Genomic DNA, 19,696 nt, shown 5'->3' with positions numbered 1-19,696 from the left:
CAACTCATGCCCATGCATAAAATAGAGATTTGAAATATGATATCACGTCATCCGAAGTCTGGCAGGAATCCAGGGAATCCTCAGGTCCACCTGTCCCTAGAGATGAGAAAGGCCTCTCCAAGGGTCAGCGACGTGCCCTGGGCCACACCTTGTGCGAGAGAGAGAGAGAGAGAGAGAGAGAGAGAGAGAGAGAGAGAGAGAACACAGGAGGAGACAATGCTTGCTCTGGGCCCCCTCTGCTCTATATATTTTTGCATGTAGTAAATTTTTGTACAATTTACAAGGAAACCTATGAGAGTATCTTCATATTTTTTTTCTTTTTAATATGGGGAAATTGAGACTAGTTAATTTATAAATTATCCCAAATCGAAAAGTGAACGAATAAGTCAGGATTTGAATCCATCTATATATTTGTATGTATGCATTATTTTCCTCCAAAGCCATCTCTTTTGTTATGCTTTATTCCTGACTCCTAGGCAAGTGTTGTTTTCTCTCAAGATGACACACATCTGTACACAAGCAAATAGTGTTTCTTTTCTTATATGTGAGAAATGTGCTCACCTACATTTAATGCTGAAATGTGGAACATTTGTCTTTAAATATATTAAGTATTCACATACAGCTTAAAGCTGTGGTGATCTCTTTCACATAATATGCATCTACTAACTGTTGGATTTTAATTGTCCTTTTTTATTTGAAAGGCTACTGTTTCTTAGAGATAGAGCCTGGTGTCCACTAGCCTATAATTCCTATGAATCTTATATGTTTACATTGTACCTGCACTCTTGAGGCACATTTGCCAGCCCTGTCTTAGTGCATCTTGTTAGAACTAGCAAGGATGTTGTAGGCAAAGTCCTCAGTGCAATCCTATAAATAAGAAAAGCGAGGGCCAGAGAGGATCATAGCGAAGAACTAAGCTCAGGTCTTCCTACTGCAAAAGCTGTTCAGTGAGGGGCAGGCTGATGCTAGCACATGAGAGACCAGAGCCATTAACACTGCTAACGCTTCTCTTTGAAAGCTGTTGTGTGGTGTATAGAACTATGTACAGGACTGCAGACAGACAGGCTGAGGCATGTGCATGTGTGTGTAGTGGGGGAGGGATTCTAGAAGAGGGAGAGGACAGGAGAGAGACAGGGAGACAGAGACACAGACAAAGACAGAGAGACAGAAAAAGACAGAGACAGAGAAAGGGAATGAGAGAGACAGAGAAACACACACACACACACACACACAGAGCAAGAGAGCTAAAGAGCGCTTGTGGGTGGCACCTCAATGTGTGGGTGGTACTGGAAGGGAAGGGATGGTTGTGGAACGGTGACCTAGAAGAGGTGAGACTCTGTGGGTGGCTTTCTTTGCGCAGATGTATCACCCTCTGCCTGTCTGAAGGCTGTGGCAATCCTTGGGTGAGTGCCTTCAAAAGAGCACCCAGTGGGTAGAGGACAGCCATGACTATGCCGATGGCAGGGCTAGGGTCCTGTCCTAAGGTGGCCCGCCTGACTCTGGACACTGATTTTTGAGCAGTTTGGTGACTTCAACCAGAGTTTCTGAGAGCAGCTATTTTGCTGTGGAGGTGGACCCACAACCCTTCCTTGGGAATATCAACCCACCAGTACCTCCTGCTGAGTGAAGAACAATACAGCAGGAGATCAGAGACTGTGATGCTTGTGTGCTGTTTAAATCACACATCTGTGCTATGGACAGAACACTGGGGAACATAGAACATCAGGACCATAGGGTAAAACAGGCCCTATGACTTCACAATGGCCTTTGATAGTTCACATTTTCAACAAGTATTTGTTGAATGGGTTTCCAAGGACCTCTCGGTCCATGGGAAAGAAAGGCATAATCGAGCCAGCACAACAATAGAGTTGGCCCATGGGAGAGACAATTTGGGTGAAATGTAGAAGATGGGGAATTTTGGCTGAGAAGCACACACCTGAGAGGAGTGGTGTCTTGGAAGATTCAGAAGTGGGAAGGGTGTAGTGTGGTATGGGACTCAGAGGGCTGGCTGGACTCTAGGGTGTGTCACTGTATGTATGAGTTTGTGGGGTGGGGTCAGCAGGCCAAACCAGCAGGCAGGGAGGTGCTGGATTATGTAAAGCCTGAATCTGGACCATCCTGTGAGAACTGGAGGAGGCTCGGAGGATGGCCAACTGAAGCATGGTAAGATTATAAATGAAATTTGAATGTATTGTTTCATCTGCAATCTGAAAAACAGTCGGAGGGGAGAGCAGGAGGCAGGGAGATAAGTGAGAAGGGGGAGAAACAGCCATAAGGGACGATGATGGCAACGTGTCTATATTAGCTGCAGAGGGGAAGGACAAGAGAAAAGATATGAGAAATCCTGGCACTAGTGTTCATCTGGACATCAGAGTGACCTAGAACACAGGAAGATCATCCAGCAGATGGTTTCTAGCTTGGGTGACTAGGTAGGTGACTAGGTGGCACAGTTAACCAGCAGAGGAGCTGAATGTGGTTAGCTGAGCAGGTACCTTGTGCTCATGGGCTCTTTGCACAATGCTCAGGAATGTCAAAGTGTAACCATGGGGGAAAGAGACAGCCTGGAGCCTAGCAGATACACACTGTTTGGGGATACAGGATGTACTTAAAAATCCAGTCCATCCGCAGTGTCCAATACCTATCTAACTGACCCCAGAGAACAGAGGATGCTTAGCATTGGTACAGAGAGGCATATAGGAAGTACACTATGAAGTGAGGCAGACCACACAAGGAAACACCCAGGCCCCTGTCTGTCTGTGTGGTATCAGAACCACAATAGGTACCAGATCAGATCTCTTTGTGTTGGAGCTTGTTGCGAGATACAGTGTGCACTCATTTCCTCTTCGCCCCCACCTGCTTCCCACTATCGGTACCTCCTCCCCTTAGTCACCGAACTGAGTCATCTTAAAGGCGATTCTGGCCACCTTTCCATCCATCAGGGTGCACCGTTTGAGAAGGAGCGGCAGGGCATAAGTTTTATCATATGATGGCTGACTGGGAGCATGAAAAAAAAAACGGTCTCTACTCTGGGTTCTAATCCACATATTGTGTTTGGATTCCCAGAAGTTGGTGTCCATGATTCTTGGACAATAAGGGAGGAAAAATGTGATGGAGATCAAATCTGTTTTGTGGGCTCAGCAAATGCAGAACTTGTCAACATCTGCTCCCATTCACACTGGCCATATAGGCAGTGGCATTATCCTCAGTGGGGTTAATTAAGCCTTTCCCCAAGGCTATGTGTATGTATAGCTGTTATAGTTTAAAGACCACAGTAGTGTATAATATTTCTTTGCCTCCTTATATCCCAACCAGGGGAGAATGGTTTTCAAGCTAAATCATGAGTACCTACTAAGTGCACCACCAACTACTGGGTTAGAGGGGTTTCTGTAGGACTTGAACTCTTAAGAAGCTCAAGCATCCCTTGGGGGATCCCCCTTTCCTTCAATACTGTCTGAGCCTCATCTTTAAGGGGATTCTCCATGGAAGGTGTTTAGGTAGGTGGCCAGAGTAGAAGCTAATACTGGATATAGGATGCTACTGAAAGACAGAATGGGTACTGAATGCTCAGTGAAAAGTTCAAGGGAGCTATCTCAAGTTTTTTTTAGATACATCTTGCAGTGTGAAGCTTTTGTAAACAATGGAATGTGGGGCAGGAAACTAGGGTCATGAAAACTAAATGCATTGAAATGGAGGACTGTGGGACATGTCAATTGCCAGGTTAGACATGAAGGGCAGCAGGACAGTTGATAAGTGATTGAAAGAGGCTTTTAAGGCACTGCTAACAAGAGATGAATTGCTACAGTTTTGAATACTTGTTCTTCAGACACGTAGTCAGTTATCGGTTGTATGTATTCTTGGTTCCAGATGTTAGCTAGGCTTTGTTGAGGGGGTGGCTAAACAGCGAGAAGGGGTCTTGAAATGTTTTTGAAAATGTGAATACCATGAAAAGTGGTGGGTGAGTCTATGGAATAGGTGGCTGGTATTTTTAAGAAAGGGAGGTGGTGGAAAAGGCCCTTTGAAGGACTAGTGTTAAGGCCGAATCTGAAATGTAACTAGGCGTGTCTGTGTGTGTATGTGTGCGTGTGTGTGTTGAGAGTAGTGGACACAGAGAAGAACAGCACAGAATAATGTTTCAGAATGATGACCTTAACAAAAGGAGTCAGATGATAAGTAAGCCAGCGAACTAACAGGACAGAATGGTCTGGAAGCCAGCCACACTTTCCCCACTCCCTTGGACTCAGTTGTTAGGTCATGCCCTTGAGTTCATCCTAAGAAGCAACTGCTGAAGCCCTGGTCTTTGGTTTTACATGTTTTTCATTCTTGGTTTTTTTTTTTTTTTTTTTTTTTTTTTTTTTTTTGGACCTTCATGCATCAGCGTCTTCTCCTGGAGCAAAATAGAACACATGCCCCTGTACAAGCCTGGCACAAATAAAGAATGACTAAATACAAATTGCACATAGACACAAGACACCAAGCACTGGAGTGTTGATGTTGAAAGGGGTGTTGTAGCTTTAACTGACCATGTCTATGCACACATAGAACCCAGGAGTTGAAACTGTCTCTAGTGGACATGTGTGGCATTTCATTTCCATGCCTACATATATCTAAAAGAAAAACAGGCTTTGGATAGGTGCTTACTTGTGCTCCTTGGAACACTCTTGAGAAGAGAAAATTACCTCCATTTATCTTTATTTCTAGGCACTGCCTTCCAAGGGGTTCAAACAGTCTTCAGCATGGAGCCAAAGTACATCATATACAAGGATCGGTGTTCAAGATGGGATGAAAGTCTAGAATTCTGCACTCTTAAGTGCCACTTTTGAAGAGAGCTAACCCAAGCCAGGGCTTTCCCCTTTGTTATGCAGGAACCGAAGAACACGTTAGGTTCTTCAGCTTTCATAGACAAATGTAGAAATATCCCCATGGTACTCAGGAGGTCCCCATTCTAGGAACTTTATTGACGCTTCTCAGAGGGTTGGTGTGCTGCAAGGACACCAGCTCTGAAGTCAGGGTATACATTTGTCTTAGTTTCATTGTGAATTGTCTGGTGACCTTGGACATAGCCATTTTCCCACTTGAGCCCCATTGTTTCATGCCTATAACAAAGCAATTGGTGTACAGCTGCTGACGGCACCCCTCACCGAGGACCTTGGGCAGCATTTAAAGAGGATTTGAGTCAGCTGATGGATGGACTCGGTTGTTGTATGGTAACTGGACTGTCTACTCTGTGAACTGGAAGGGTCTGCTCTTATTCTTCTGGCTCTCCATCTGAGCCCAAACTGAAAATGATGTTCTGCACACTTTCAGCATTGCACACTTTCAGCACTACACACTTTCAGCACTGTCATTTCATGGGTGCCTTCTGCACACTGTGAACATTTGTGGTTGGTGAGGCCTCTGCATCTATGACAAACAAATTTGATTTAGAATTTCGGCAGGCAGCAGTGCTCAGCTGTTGTAAACCTAGAGAAAGATGACAGATATCATGATGAGGCATTGCCAGGGTGTGGATAGTCATGCTGACTGAGACCAAACCAACAGCTGTTAAAACTTTCCCTTTTACCTCCAGGATCCAGTGATTTCCCTCAACCAGGAGCCTAAAGATGAGTTCCCCTTCCAGTTAAGAGTTTGCTTGTAAAATTTAGTATTCTGTCTGTTTTTACACACTCACCATGATGCACGTACATGTATAGCATATGTCTGATTTGATATCTGCATTTTCCTTGGTTGCAATAACTCTATTTAGTGTAGCTAATCTCTCATGGACCTATGATTGATTCATTTGGTTGGTTCAAAGCAGGGATAAAAAGTCTCTAGAACTTCAGTGCTGTAAGACAGCCAGTGAGGAGTTGTGTGAGCTATCCTGTGCTAAGGTAGTTTTAAAAAGTAGATTTATCCTTCTAACCTCCCAACTTGAATCAGGGTAACTCTCCTATATACAATTTCCTTAGCTTTTCATAAGAACCCAGTGATCTGGACCTAGTGACTCGGGAGGTCAAGTCAGGTATATCTTTGTGACTTCAAAGCCAGTCTGGTCTGCATAGTGAGTTTTAGGATAGCCAGGGCTACACAAAGAGACCCTGTCTCAAACAAACAAACAAACAAACAAACAAATGGACAAACCAAAAAAAAAAAACCACATAGTAAGATAGGTGAAACTGCATGAAGAAATATTCTCAGAAAACCACTCTGGTAAGCAGCAAATGTCATCACTAAAGACAACTAACTACACCTGACCACAGTAGCCTGCTGTGATTGTATGTCTTGTCATTCACAGTAGAAATTCAAGGAACCGTATACTCCGAATCTGACTGCCTTATGCTTCTGGATTGCTACTGGGCCCAGTTCAGTGGGTGACCTAGACAAATGCCCACCATGCAGTGGGCTTTCCTTGCCTTCATTATGAATGTTAGCCCTCTGGTGAGACAATTTCACTCATGGCTCACAGATCAGTTATTCTCTGCCCCTTTGAAAGTCTATTTCATGGTTCAATAGAGCAGAGTTTTGTCCAGTAGCACTCTGTCTTGGTGGCTTCAAAGTGTAGCCCCCACCCCACCCCTGGCTCTGGCTGGGTTTTGGGCAGTCATACTTAACAGTCTGATGATTAAGTGAGCAGCAATAATAACACAAGGGTCAGACTTGGCTCCAGTGCCCACCTGAGGCCCAAGCCTCACGCTCTAATAGAATGAGTAGGAAAGGATACATTTGCAATCCTGAAGAATTCCTACTTTGTTGTTCTATAGCCAGATAGGACATAGAACCAGTTTCATCACGGACCGAGATGTTACAAACTTGTGTTCTATGGACCACCTCTTAGAATAACTAATTCTAAAATTATCCCAAAGACAACCCTTCCTACTACACGTCTGAACTATGCTACTATCTAAAGTTTGTGAGGCTTCAGTTTTTCTTCTAAGCATTAATCTAAAAAACAAAACAAAAACAAAACTAATCCCAGCACTCGGGAGGCAGAGGCAGGCGGATTTCTGAGTTCGAGGCCAGCCTGGTCTACAAAGTGAGTGCCAGGACAGCCACGGCTACACAGAGAAACCCTGTCTCGAAAAAAACCAAAAAAAAAAAAAAAAAAAAAAAAAAAAAAAAATCAAAACCCAAAAAACAAACCATCTAGCTCTGGTACCTTGGGCTCTAAGGTCCACAGAAATGGAGTGTCCTAACTTGTCTCTGTCCCATTTCTAAGCTGGTCCTGGCACAAGGACCCTGCTGTGACGTGGCAGTACACTTCCAGAGTACAGTACCCTCAGATGCTCCAGGAAGAGAAGTCTCATAGTTCACATCAGGACAATGCAAACTGAGCTATGCATTTACTGTAATTCTAATCAGATGATTCTATAATTGGAAGGACACCAGTGGCATTCTGTCTTTGGAGTCTTCTCCATTAAGTGACTGAACAAGGGCCAGGGGACCTTTGATTGTCCCAAATGCAGATCCTGAGTGAGACTCTGGAATGAGTGTGTCATTATGTTCCATTCTATTATAAGGTCCGTTCCTTTTCCTCTCTTGGTAAGATTACGACGTGTTAGTAGGTAGCAATCGTTCCCCCTGCATTCTCACTAAAATCTCTTTCTCTCTCTCTCTCTCTCTCTCTCTCTCTCTCTCTCTCTCTCTCTCTCTCTCTGTGTGTGTGTGTTTGGAGCAAGGGGTATCTGCAGATATGTGGATAAATATTTTAGGTAAGTATTTCCAAGTCTAAATCATGGTCATGTATGGTTATATGTTTGAAAGTAACAAAAATACTAATCGGAATGCATGAATCTCTGACAATACCTAAAGTAAAAACATTCAAACATCATGCATGGGCAGAAGAGCTGCAGAATTAGTTTGTGATTGAAGCATTGCAAAGTGCTGAGAGTAATGCAGAAAGAAAGCAGGCACAGACCCGAAAGGCTGGTAATTTAGAGAGAGAGAAATTATGATCATAAAAATAAAAAACAAAAAAAGCAATCTGAGGCAGAAAGTTCATGGCCATGGCATAGGGAGTTAGAGGAAGAAAAGACCTCTAACTGGCAAAGCCTGGTTTGATTCGTGGTGGAGGTGAGGTTTTTTTTTTTTTTTTTTTTTTTTTTAGCCAGACTTCACTGGATAGAAAAGACTTGGCCCAGAAAGCAAAAAGGAAGAGAAGAGATTACAGGATCACAGGCTGGTACAGAAGTAGGAAGACATGGAGCTGGTGAAGATTACTTTCAGGGGTTAGCCAAAGATGTTCTAGCAGATGCCTGTGGTCCTCATGAAAATATAGCTCTGATCTAGGGCAGTCTGGATGGGCCTGACATTCTGCTCTCATAATAAACTCCCAGGTAATACTTCTCCTGACCTTCTGTGGCCCTCTCCATAATAGGAACCCCTTGAAGTATCTCGATTAGAAGAGTGTTTCTGTTCTCACCGCCAGCCTTAAAATGCCCCTTTAAGGCAGTGGCTCTCAATCTTCCTAACACTGCGACCCTTTAATACAATTCCTCATGCTGTGGTGACCCCCGCACACAACCATAAAGTTCTTTTTGTTGCTACTTCATAACTATAATTTTGCTACTGTGATGAGTCGTAAAATGGAATATATGATATGCAGATATCTGATATATGACCTCTGGGCAAAGGTTGTTTGCCCCAGGCAAGACCCACAGGTTGAGAACCACTACTTTAAGGCGCTGTTCTGATGCTGGACACACACGATAACAGGTACAGCAAGAGAGGTTCCTCTGAGCTTTTGCTTTGCACCGTCCTCCTCTTCTTCTCAGGAGCTGAAGAACCCAGATGGGAAGAGAGTGCAGTGAGGGTCCGGGAGGGTCACACACGAAGCCTTTGATGCTGGAAACTAGACAATGTGCACTGCAATGTAAATGTTGCTCTAGCTTCACAAATATTCTCTTGTCCTAAACTGTTTCCTGAAGGCAAGGGGCGAGCTGATTAGCTCCTATATGGCAGAGAGTTACATAATGGCCCCCTAACTTGATCACTGGTAAACCATTATCCTAAGATCACACTTGAGTTGCAGGTGAGGAAAAGAACTGGAATAAACATCAGGAGAGCTAACCTAAGTTCTCCAACCTTCCTGACGGCAGAGGAATAGCTTTGCAGCATGAGAGGTGAATCCTTTCCTTGCTCTCATTCAAGTTCTGCACAAGAATCAAAGAGCTAGCAGGCATGAGGGCACTCTCTAGATCTTGAGGCTAGCAGGCATCATGGCCACCCCTTCTTGGGCATGGAGACATTAGACTTTTCTCATAGTCTGGGTGTTGTTAATGGAACAAGTTAGTAACCCCGAGGAAGGAATGCGACAGCCTCAGGGTCCAGGCCTTTAGGTAGCATGGCAAGAGTTTGGTCCCTCACTCCCTTCAAATCAGGGTGCCTGTCAGACTTACCTTTGTATGTCTGACTGTGTAGCTTTCTGTAGTCTCTGGGGAAAAGTTATCGACAGTAGTATTGCCTCTCAGACCATCCCCTGGGAGTAGCTTGAGGCTCTATATTCAAATGCCACATCTGTTTCCTGAATGCTTTGCTGCCCTAAAAGGTCTTTGGAGGCCATGTCCCAGAGCAGGTCTGTAGGCAGGAGGAGTATTAACTAGGTAAGGGCAGAGGTAGAGACTGGTGGGAAGATACCATTAACTACCTTTAGGTATAAACGTGCCTTTCAAGAGGAATTAAGGAAGCAATTCCAGAGAGCCCACCCGCAAAACCAATACCTGGATCAGGAAGTGCAATTTGAGGGAAACTCTATTGCATTTTATAGTTAACAGAATCGAGTGCTCTTCAGATAACAGTGGTTTGAACCTCGGAGGTCAGGTTTAATCCCAGAAACCCTTGCATACGAACAAACCAAAGCGCTTAGCAGTAAGGGCTTGTCCTGGTCGCTCTGGATTGATTAAGGACCCCTGGATAAACCCCCATTTCACGCTGTTGGAGGAGGGTCGTCACTTTTGCCTTTCCTGGTTTCAGCTCCATGCTCTGCAAACTCAAGAGAGAGCTTTTGTCTGCTGCTGATATTCTCCTCCATCCTGCCGGGAGGGTGGGTGTGGATCCTGGTGGGTCAAGGGAATCTGCTCACCTGAGCTCACATGTGAAGTGAAAGTCGGCCCTTCTCTAATAGCCTCTCCAGAGGAGCTTGCAGCTGTGCTCCTCTCTGCTCTCAGACTCACCTGCCCAAAAGAGAACCAATGAACTTTTCAAGCAGTTAACCACAGGGTGATGCCTAGGCCTGTTTTCTCAGCCAGGTGCTCCAGGAGGGAAGTTATATGAGTCACTGTCGGCCAGAAATGTAAATCTGACCCCAGGTTTCCTTTGCAGTAAAATCCAGGTCATTAATAGTAGTGACCATCTGCATAGCACGTTACATTCGCAAAGAATTTTACATAGTCATTTGCTTATCACAACTGTTCAGAGACCTCTTATTGTTGTCCCCATTTTACAGATAAGGAAAATAGATGCCCAGAGGTATCATATTATGCCCAAGGTGACAGGAAATTTGCGTGACAGGCCCTGGACTTAGTTAAGCCTTGGGACTTGATAATTCAGGGTTTATACTATGTCTCCTATATCAGTATTTTCCTCTTGTCTCTTCATCCCCAAGGGCTGTAAACAAAAGCACGGAAAGTCAGACAGCTTGGCGCATTGACTTGAACTCCATGTTTGAAGAAGGGGTAGTCACAGCCTCCATGTGGTGTGGCAATCATGATGCAGTGCCCAGAGCAGGTAGGAAATGAAGGCTAGGTTGACCCTGCTTATATTCCTGCCATCTGGACTTTTCCGTGTCAGCATTTCTGCATAGCCCCTTCAGTTCTTTAAGGAAACAAACACTAGCAGAGTGCATTGTAGGTCATCTCTTCGTAGCGCTTGCTCTCTCTCTCTCTCTCTCTCTCTCTCTCTCTCTCTCTCTCTCTCCTCCCTCAACCCCAGTGCAATTATCATCCCAAAGTTGATGTGTTTATGTGATCATGTCCTGTCCATGTTTGGTTCATTTCCTCCATAAGTACCCAGGACAATGTAGAGCATTGTCATTGTTTTCTGTTTCAAACATTTCAGGAATGATATAATACTGATTTATTCTGAAAATAGCTTTTTTTTTCCCTTTTAACATTGTTTCTTTAGGCATGGCAATATTGGTACCTGACTTAGCCTGAGTTCATTCACTTTAACTTCTACCCCCATAACATCTCTTTGGGCAAATACGTCACAATTACTTAAGGAATTCTGTACTGGTGAGCTTCGAGATGTCATTTCCCTCTTAGAAGCAGTGATGCAGGAAATGTCCTTATAAAGGCTCTTTGTTTATTGATGCAGGGATTTCCTCCCTTGTACGTGTGTGAGTTGAGCTTCTGAGATAGAAGGTGTGACTAGCTTTGCCTTTGTGCGCATTGCTGACATCTCCCCACAATGGTTATATTATAGTTATATCAGCATGTATCTTACCGCTTTACTGTTGTCTAATATTACGGGATTCTCCCACTGTCAGACTTAAAACATTTTGGCCAAGGTGACGTCTGTGAAATGAGATCTCTGGCTTTTCACATTAGTGTTTCCCTCGGCTGTTAGTATGTGCTTAGGCACCGCTTACTTTCCGAGTTTTGCACACTGATGTATAGTGTGGTCACTTCCTATTATCTTTCATCCCTATGGCTCCTATATGCCGGGTACTTGTCCTTTGTCAGCCACCCAAGCTGTCAGTGCATCCCCTGTATCTGACTGGGTTTTAGTTTGGTTCACTGCCCAGTCACATTCCCTTGCAGGCTGTCAGCTGGCCACTGCACCCATTTGACTCTCTGGATCGTAGCAACTCTGGGGTGAAAGTTGCTTGGAGCTGTGCTTTGGAAAGCCTATGTGAATAAGTGTTTCCTGATTCTAAAGCTTCACAGTGAACGGAGGACTGCATCCTTGCAGGGGAATCAGAAAAGAACCTGCTTTCCTTGCTCAGGACTCTTGTTTGCTAATACAAGTGTGTAGTGAAAGCAAACAAACCAAGTGTAAGTGGAAAAAAACCTTAGTCATTGAGGGTTGTTTGGGCTGCTCAGTGGCTACTGTGGTATGTGGATGGTTTCCCTTGTCACAGTGCATCCTGGCACAGTTTGTCTGGGTGGTTTTTTTTTTTTGTTTGTTTGTTTTGTTTTGTTTTTACCATTTGTAGGCCTGCCATATTCGTGAGAATACCTGAAAGAGTTGTCAGGCTCAGTGGTTACATCCTGAAGCATCTTCAACAGGGGTCCTGATGCCTGGGACTCGCCACCAGAAGGTAGGAATCAGCAGGGACTTTGAAACACTTCAACCTTTGCAGGGAAAGAGTCACTTTAAGGGTTTGTTTTTCTCTGGGTGCCTCAGCTATCCCCGAAGGAAAATCAGAACTCAGGACAGGAAGCACAGAGCTCCCAGAGGGATGACTTTAGAGTGTAGTGCTATTTATGCAGCCTGTTGCCTGTCCTCCATACTGTCCCACAGGGGGTTGGGGGGAGTGCTGTGATGTACAGGTGCTCCGACTAGGGAAGGCCCCTGTGCCATCACTCCCTTGGAAGCCAATGGGTATGTAGGAGCAGAGCTCTGGGATCAATTATGTTGGTAAAACTGCAGAGGCCAGGAGTGCACCAGAAGCTCTGTGGCTTAGAGAGACTCACTGAAAAAAGACCTGATGTTCCCAAGTGGAACCCTGTGGCCCCAGGGGAGGTGACCCCAGCTGTCTGGTTGGGCAGCCAGAGAGCACCAGGCCCAGGGAGCCAGGACACACCTTCCGTTCCAGTTGACTCACTTGAGTGGCAAATTCTTTTCTCCCTCACCAGCCTCTCATCTTCAAAGAGAATTCATTAAGCCCTACCATGCCATCAGCACTTGGCCAGGTGTCGTATTGGCCCATTAGGTGGACACGGGCCATAGCCCTAGGGAGCGTGCCAAATGAGGTGGGGAGTGGCAGCTGAGACCTATTGACATCCCGAGATAGTTCTGCGGCACTGTCTATAACCACCCCCAGCTGTTTCCAACTATGTGTATGGAGCTTTCCATACACACTATGTTCTTCCCATCCCATGGCTTTTAGGCTTACTCTGTCCCCTTGCCTGGAATGCTCTTCTGCTGCCTGTTTGACCCACAAACTCACTCCTAGGTCGAGTCTTCTCTGCCAACCTCAGGCTGAATTACCACTATAAATTCTCTATGTTGTGCAGTGCTCTGAATTTCTGGAATAGCACATAACCTCTGAGCTGGGAGTCATGGCTTTGGTTACTATCTGCCCTGAGTGTGGATTCTACGTATTCCTCCTCTTTCCCCAGCCAGAATGTGGTAGACAGTCAGCTCCTGTGAGCCGAATGAGGAGAAGCAGTCGGTGGCTTGATTTAACCCTACCTTGTGGTATAATTGGAAGCAGGCCCTATCTTTTTTTGAGTCTGAGTTTCCTTTTCTGCAGAATGACTGTGGTGGGGGCAGATGAGAAAAGGCCTTTGAAGGTTTTACGTGCCCCTTTGTCTGTGACTCTCATCCTCTATTGGAGAACAGTGTTCATCAATTAAAAACCAAGATAATGTTTGAGTAAAACCCAGCCTTTTCCTCCTACTTCTGTCTGTCACCTTTCAAAACTATGTGTATTAGCAGTTTTCAAATCTCTGACTGAAGTTTCAAGAGGTTTGTTGATTGATTACAGAAAGTATGCACCCTTATCTTCCCCAGGAAATACAACTGAGAGACTAATTGATTCATTGGAAGTCGTTTCTAACTATATTTTCTGAAGAATTTGTCACCTGGATGTTTGTGGGAAGGAACCATTGGATAGCTGTGGCCGTCACACTGCCGACTGTCTCTCTTTTTGTCACTGTACAGGACATGAGGTACACGTATAAGACAGCTCAGAGTTCCTGTCCTATGAGGCTAGTGTCTCCTCTGTTACACCTCAGAGTTTCTGCCCCTTGAGTGACAGGTATGGACAGAAGATCAAGACTTGCACATACTCCAAAAGTGCTAATGGCAGCCGACTCTGGCCTTAGACCTTCATGTCTGTCTGTACAGTGAAGCTTGATGGGACCGTTACTGACCCATTTTTGCAGATGAAACTGTGTCTCAGGAAGCTTCAGTGAGTTCACATCTGGTCACATGACTTAAAAGAGTGTGACTTTGGGGACCTTCATTGACTGATTCTTGACAAACTCATAGATGACTGTTTTATTGGCTGCCTGCTTTCAGGCTGTCTTTTCTAACCCAAAGCAGATGAATTCTATCAGAAGGGAAAAGAAAAGGGACTCCCAACCCAGGGCTGACTTGGTGGAGCCAAGCAGCCGCATACATTAGCAAGAGAGGAAGTCATTTTAGCTAAGCCTGCCATTTGATGGCTTATGTCATTAGCATCTCACCATGCCAGTAAGTGGATTGTTGGAGCCCGAAGTAGGGCCTCCTTCTGAGAGTCTGAGAGCATTCTGAATGCTGGCACTCTTGGGGTATACCACCTCAGCCCCCTGTAACTCTGCACAGGAAGCAAGAGAGAACACAGGGTTGTTTTGTTTTGTTTTTTTGTTTTTTGTTTTTTGTTTTTGTTTTAAGCAGACGTCCCTGAGACTCGGTGTCTGTATCTGTGAAATGGGGTAGTAGAACTTCTCCCAAGTTGCTTTGGAGGACATTTGTGAGGGTCAGGCTGTATGATGGAGGTGGCACGCTCTGGATTCAGAAAGGGCTAGCTAGCACTATCTCGATGTTGCTTCCTTCCCTACATAGGCTCTGAGTCTCCAAAATGGGACCTAAACATTATCTTAAGAGACCATGTACACTGTAAAGGGTGAATAACTACAGTCCCTGGCAGAACACTGAAGACGATAAAGAAGCCAATTCTCATTTATAAAACTCTCTATTGTGAAGACTTGTTATCTGCCCCTTCCGGGCCCCCAGCCTAAGGGTATCCCTGAATAACCTCAAAAGAAGCTATTCAACCCTTTTACAGGCTGCACTGGTCTTAGCATTGCCTCGTCTTGAGAGCAAGGCCTTCTTGGGTTGAAAGTTGGAGGCAGACAGGGCTGGAGTACATCAGTTCTAGATTGCCACCTTGGCTCTGGGTTTTCTGCTCAGACTTTTTGGCTGCCTCTTTTGAGTCTAGGACATGTAAACTTCAGACTTAATATCTCAAGTCCTCTCAAACTGAACATAGTCCAAAGTGCATTTGTTATCTCCCCTCTAAAAGTGGTCCAGCACCCGGTGTCGATGTCTTAAAGTGTCACACACACACAAGCTGCCCTTGCTACTGCCTTGTGCCCATACCCAGTGTATCCTGGAGACGCTGCTTCTTCATCGACAGCCTTCCACTGCTGTCAGCCCATCACCTCTGCTGCAGCTCAGAGCCCTGTCATCGCTCACCCAAACACTATTGCCATGCCTTCTCAGCTTGCCTTGTTATTTCAACCTGGCTCCAAACTGCCTCTCTAGAAACTCAGTTCTAAAAAAAAAAAAAAAAAAAAAAGGCTAACCTCATCTTTCTGAGACTCTTCCAAAGGCTGTCCATTGCTTTCAAGGAGAAATCTACACTCAGTGCTGTGAACATGGGCACTTCCACTGGCCTCATCTGCTGCTATATCCCTTAAAAATTCTGTTTCAGTAATGCAGGCTACTGTGCCCTCAGTACAAATGATAGCTCCTCCCTCCCTGTTTGGCACATGGAGCCTGCCTTGCCCTGATGATTTCTTGTGCTAGGAAGTTCCTCTTCTCTTGCAAACAAACTTGAGTTCTCCTATTCTTGGGCACTTGCATCGTCCCAATGCAATGACCACCAGTTAGGTGGTCATTCTGCCTCTGAACGTCTCAGAGCCTGTGTGTATTTCAGTCTTCTCACACGCTGCAGTAGCTCTTCGATTAGTTTCAATCTCCAAAGACAATGGAGATTTAAAACAAATGAAATAACCGTGTCCAACATTGCCAGCTCTATATATCTGTCGACTGTAGCTGGAGCCTGGTATGCACATGTTGAAAAGCAGATGAATACCAACAGTTTTTTGTTTGCTTGTTTGTTTATTTGTCTGTTTGTTTTTGACAGGATCTCTCTACAAGCCCTGGCTGCCCTAGAACTTACTATGTAGACCAGGCTGGCCTTGAACTCACAGAGATCTGCCTACCGTGGCCTCCAGAGTTGTGAGTTTAAAGGCATGTGCTACCTTACCACACCCAACTGAGGTTGAACAGTTTTGACAGGATGTCTGTTAGGATAGGTATAAAACACATTGCATTGATTAACAGAACTTTCCTCTAAGGTGACTAGTGAAACTCGTGAATGGACAGTGTTTTAGATAGATGTGTCCAAATTGTCTCTGGGAGGATGCTTGGTAAAAGCTAGGCAGCAAGGAGTAGTCCTTCACAGAGATCGACTATGCCTCCCTAGGACTTGACCACCTTGTGTGTGGCTGGGTGGACAGAGACCTCAATCTACTAGTGATGAAGGACGAAGAAGCCTAGTCTAGCAGTGTGTTATGAGGGTTCCCAATGCACAGGCAGGGTCTCCCCCAACAAGCATTGCTTCTTACTAAGTGTTTGCCCCAATCAATAGAGAATCTTTCTTTTGGTCTACTCCATCAGGTTTCATAGCACACAGAGGGACTTTTTTTTTTTTTTTCTTTTTTTGTTCAGTTCTGCTTGTAAGAAAATGAATGTGGACAATTATTTAAAATACAGATTCCCAGGTCCCCATAATGCTTTTCAATGTTGGCTGGGACCCTAGCCTGCTCTTGGTAGTTGTGATAAAGTCCTGTCTGACAGAGTTTGGGTTGAACATTGTTTTTTTTTTTAACCTTCACGGATCACTGCTGGTGTGAAGGCTTGTGGGCAAAAGCAGTTTCCAATGGCCCTTAGCCCTGGGCAGTACCGCTTCCCTATCACCCTCAGGGGCTGTTCTGTGGGTCTCACAGCCCTTCTTGAGCACAGCTATACTTAGCTGCAGACACACTACAGGGGCCCAGACTCCAGAAATAGGATTTGAGTTGCGGGGCAGGGCTTGTCTGCCCCAGCACGAGTCCTACTTCTCATCAGTTCTGAAGCTGAGGAATCAAATCCATGTTTGAGTAATAATATCCAAGTAAATATACAACAGTTCAAAGCCAACACAAGCTTGCTGGTTTTAGAACTCCTGCCCCTGTACTAGCGCTTTGAGTCTCCGTTGTAGCGCTGGGAGTGAGGCAAAGGCAGAGAGCACTTCCCATTTTACAGATAGAATCTGGGCCTCAGAAAACAGGTCACCCGTACAAGTGTCACCGCTGAGACTGCTAATAATCAGTCCCAGACTTTTCTGTCTCCTCTTCCCTGTACTGTTCCATCCTATCCTGTTTGCTCAACTCTTCAGTCCTTAGATTTGAAAACCAAGGGTCCCCCTGACCCTCCCCCTCCTCCACACACATACGCACAAGGTCAGGCTTGTGGTTTAGGAATCAACAATTTTGACAAAGACACAGTTAAGATTCTCTGCAACAATGCCCAGGACAAGTTTAAATAAAAGTACGAATTCTCATTTGAAGCTTCAGAGGAAGACATCGAGCGGCTTTGTTTGTTAAAACTCAGGTGGCATGAGTCGAATGGGCTTTCAAAGTCCTTGAACTAACTAATCTTTCAGAAGTTTCTAGTGGGGAGCAGAGCCCGATCTGGCTGTACTTACACGCGTGGGCCAGCTATGGGCATTTTTTCCTTACCCCGTGTTACTGATATTGTGGCCTCAATAGCACTGTGGTGCAAACACTTACAGCCAATCTTATATTTTTATTTATTTATTTATTTATTTTTAACCACTGTAGAAACAGTCGTTAAGCATTTCCCAGGCACCCAAGTTAGCAACTAACTGAGCCTGGCACCAACTGGTACCCAGATGTTCTCTGTCATGTGTACAGGCTCATCTTCAGGATTGGTTTTGGCCTCTAACCACAAAGTCATACCTGAGTGCCATTCTTTAAATGGGAGATTCTTTCCATCTGCCTTTGCAAAATCATGCTGATGGGTTTCCTCTAACAATAGTCCTCTGTGTGCGTGTGGAGCTTGCAAAGAGCCTGCATGGCCCTCATCACTTTTAAGTTTCATGGTGATCCATGGGGCAGATGCCTTCTCTCCTTGGTAGAAAGGAAAGGGTCTGACAGGGGACGTGACTGCTCCCACAGTCAGAGGCCTTGCAAGTGTCAGGTGGACCTTGAGCCATCTTCAGCTTCCGAGTTCTGTGCACCTGCCTCTCACCAGCTGCTTCCTTCACCTCAGACGCTCGCTCGATCACTCGCTCGCTCACAATGCCTGAAGCTTAGGCTGCTGTCTGCAGCAGGGAAGCGTCTAGCAGCCACTTGGGGTTAACACCAGTCTTGGACTTTGACAGGAAGGAATAGACTCTCTAGCTTGGGGGTGTGACTATAAGCCACCCATTTCGCTATTCTGCTGTGAAGAAAGGTGTCCACTTTTGTTCCCTGTTGGTGCTTGGTTTTCTGTGGTTCCATTTAAACGCTGTTATGGGGACCTGGTGTTTTTAGGCCCTTCTCTCAGTAAGAACTTGGAGCCTCTCAAATGACCCAGCATAAATGCTCCGCTTCCCTTCTTGCACAACCCCCACCCAGCCTTGTTACTGCCCAGCGCTGTATTGATTGGCAAGCATTTCACAATGCGTTTTCAAAACATGCCGAAGGTCGAGACTGAGTGACTCATAGGCTGTCACATTTCTTTCTGCTTTAGTCCCTCTGGACTTTATCGGTTAGGTTGGCTAATGGAAGTCCCTAAAGAAACTGTTAACTGTCCAACAACCTTGGCCAGCAGGATGCAGAATTAGTAGGTGGCTTCACAAAATAATTCCTAATCATGTCTGTGGCGATGGACCTGTGGAAATCTCTTTGGTTTTTGAATGCCAAGTCTCTAGAAGAATAAGAAGTCAGGAGAGGGTTCCCGAGTTCATTTGGCCAGCTCTGGCTCCCAGAGCATCAGAGAGCCGACAATGTCAGGTGAGCGAGTCAGCTGATACCCGAGGCTCTCCTGCTGCTCTGGGTGATCTATGCCACTCCATTCGTCTGGGGAACTTGGGGCCATGACCCTGATCCAGGCCTGCAGAGCTGGCTGCCAGAGGCTAAAGGAGGTTGTCCTGGGCAGTGAAGGATGCCTGGGAGCATAGTAGTCACGGATAGTTCCGGGTAGCAGTGAGGGTTCTGGGCTGACACACAGCCTTGTCTCCACCAACTGAGGTTTTTGACCAGTGGCTCGGCCAGTTAGCATCTTGATTTTCTACCGCCTGGTAAAGGAAGGTCTTCCTGGCACTTTATTTCCCAGGCTGGCTTTGAAGAGCAAATGATAGAATGTATGCAGAGTATCATCTGGAAGAGCCTGCAGCATGACTCCTTATGGACTACTAGAACACTTGGCTTTGAATTTTTAATTAATTAATTAATCTTTATTTTTCATAGTTTCCTAACTTTTTTATTAGATATTTTCTTTATTTACATTTCAAATGTTATCCCCTTTCCTGGTTTCCCCTCTGTAAACCCACTACCCCTCTCCTCCTCCCCTGCTCATGAACCTACCCACTCCCTCTTCCTGGCCCTGGCATTCCCCTACACCGGGATTTAGAGCCTTCACAGGACCAAGGGCCTCTTCTTCCCTTGATGGGCGACTAGGCCATTCTCTGCTACATATGCAGCTGGAGCTATGAGTCCCACCATGTGTTTTCTTTGGTTTTGTCCCTGGGAGCTATGGCGGTACTGGTTGGTTCCTATTGTTGTTCCTCCTATGGGGC

The 19,696-nt window shown here is 45.4% G+C and overlaps 1 long non-coding RNA gene across 1 annotated transcript in view; it reads left to right on the top strand.

Moving 5' to 3' along the window:
- Positions 1 to 19,696, top strand: part of LOC115029577 (uncharacterized) — a 114,343-nt gene that overhangs the window by 81,966 nt on the left and 12,681 nt on the right. Inside the window, exons 3-4 of the long non-coding RNA XR_015045795.1 lie at positions 10,580 to 10,701; positions 11,736 to 12,235. This is a non-coding gene — a long non-coding RNA (uncharacterized LOC115029577). The remainder of the gene's footprint in view (positions 1 to 10,579; positions 10,702 to 11,735; positions 12,236 to 19,696) is intronic.

The sequence above is a fragment of the Mus caroli genome, unplaced genomic scaffold (genome assembly GCF_978045245.1).
Source record: "Mus caroli unplaced genomic scaffold, Mus_caroli_1 scaffold_17, whole genome shotgun sequence".
Classification (NCBI taxonomy): domain Eukaryota; kingdom Metazoa; phylum Chordata; class Mammalia; order Rodentia; family Muridae; genus Mus; species Mus caroli.
The sequence above is the reverse complement of the archived record's forward strand: the minus strand, read 5'-3'. Positions and strand labels throughout refer to the sequence as shown.